Here is a 2,250-nt window from a genome sequence, read left to right on the forward strand (position 1 = left end):
CCTCTGCCTCCTCAGTCTGGTAGGTCTGATTTATTGTGAATTTTAAATAATAAAGGTGAAAATAAATAAGATCTACCAACTTTACTAATTCGTTAGTTGAAAAAGACTCCATCTAATTAATATTTTATGAACATTGTTCAAAAGCTTGGCTTGAAAAACAGAATGAAAAATTTTCACTGTAGTTTGATATATCGTCTTAGGGTAGTTTGGAATGTAGCTAGAAAAATAAGAGTGGCCGGAGTCTGACAGAGTGAGAAGATTTTCGAGTGGTGGGAGGTGCTGAGGCGGAGTCCAGGTGGGCAGAACCAGAAAGAGCCGATGGAAATAGTTCTGCCCATGAAATCGATGAGACCTTGCTCAGGTGTGTTCCTATCACCATTACATCTTTTGCTGCTCAGTTCAACAGTGGCTTAAGGTTAACAAGGAAAATACAACCTGAAATATTTAGCTTTCATTCTTTGTATCTCTCCCATTTAAAAATATCCTCTCAGCCCTCCATCATTCTTTTGAATGAAATGATGTTATGGTACTGCTATGCCAATGTAATCTTTCATAGCTGTTATCTGAGAAAAACTTTCTAAATGCAGTTCAGAAAAGTCATCCATTTACCTTCTATAAAATAAACAAAACTTAGATTCTAATACTAAAAATTTTATATCCTAAATATGAATTCATCTTCCTTCTCTCTGCATATACTTTACACAAATAGTCACAAGCCGTGGGTGCATTCATCTGAAGCCACGTGTATCCGAGAGGGAAAAAGCCGAGATCTCTGCTCCCACCACTGGACAGTCAAAGAATTTAATATAAAAAAAAGAAAAATAAACTGCAAACAAAAGAAGCAAGCAAATATTTGCTTCTGTTGGTTTCCTCATCTGAGTCTGGAGCTGGCGTTCTTCCCGCGTGACCCAGCCAGGCACCGGGGCGAATGCAGTTCACTCTTAGATACCCCGACTTCCCAAGAATTCTAGCAAAACGGCACATCTTCTCATGCAGCCAGACTCCTGATTTCCTCTCTTTGCCCATTAGTGGGACTTTTTTCTAAAAGCAAAACCTTAAGTTCCTCCCTAACAGAATGACTTTGCAATCGTTAAATCTGATTACCTTTCTTTAATTGACATGGTTTTGCTGGGTGAATCAAGGATGCCCTCTGCCACCGGCGCTTTGATCTCTCCAGCAGCAAACATCGCACATGGATTCTTATAGTGCTTCTCCTGTGCTTGTTCTGAAGGCTCGTGCTGTTTCCAGGACACTGGGGGTGCAGTCTGGGCAACGGTTTTCCCAGCAGCTGTGCCGGTCTGCTCAGAAGTGGGCTCCCCGAACTCCGCCGCTGGGAAGGAAAGGAGCGACGTCAGCACTTCCTCCTCCAGGCAAATGTACTCCCAGCTCGTCCCCCCCAACAATTCTGCACTTGGAGTTCAATCCGTGGGCACATGGCCCGTTACCCAATCCACTGGGATTTATGCAAATCTGCGGCATGCTACATTCTGTGAGAAAGCCAAACTTCCCAGTGGGTTACCCCGCACAGCAAACTGTTTTGTGACAATTGGTCTTTTCCTGTGTGCAAGGCACAGGAAGTTAGTTTTAACTGTATGCTCCAGAATGTTTCTACTCCTCCAAGACAATCTTTCACATTTCAAACATGCCACATTCGCAAGTCAAAAGCACTATTATAACTTGCACACTATTATTTTATGTAAATGCAGAAAGAGAATGAAAGGCCTATGCAGTACAGTTTGCTAGTCTGCATAAGAGGGATGTAGAAAGTAAGCCTGGAAATCCACAGACCTGAGTTCAAGTCCTGCCCCTCTGTGCTTACCCAGCCCTGGACATTTGGGGTCACTGACTTATAAAAGGGCGAGCAGAGCTGGCAAGTTCACAAGGCTGTGATGTGAGCTAATGTGACCAGTCATTCAACACCCTTATCAAGATGTGTGAAAGAGCGTCAGCTATTTTTATGGCTGAAAAACTGATAATCCACTGAACAAGTCAGATTCAAGGGGAAGAGAAGTCTGGGGGAGAGTGTAATTCCCGCTAAACTTCTCATCAATACTAAGTTATAAGCCCCTTCATAATTCAGTCAGAAACACTCACAGGCACATGCAAACAATCAAGCAGAAACTAAAAACCCAGTCAGAAGCAGTCAGTAGCAACTCACCTCTCAGCGAAAACTTCCTCTTTGTGACATTCTCCATGTCCACTTTCTCCCCAAAGTGCTGCCGGTCCTTCAAGTCTGGAGTCCCTGGTGCG

Source organism: Pteropus vampyrus, unplaced genomic scaffold, assembly GCF_000151845.1.
Source record: "Pteropus vampyrus isolate Shadow unplaced genomic scaffold, Pvam_2.0 Scaffold7682, whole genome shotgun sequence".
Lineage (NCBI taxonomy): Eukaryota > Metazoa > Chordata > Mammalia > Chiroptera > Pteropodidae > Pteropus > Pteropus vampyrus.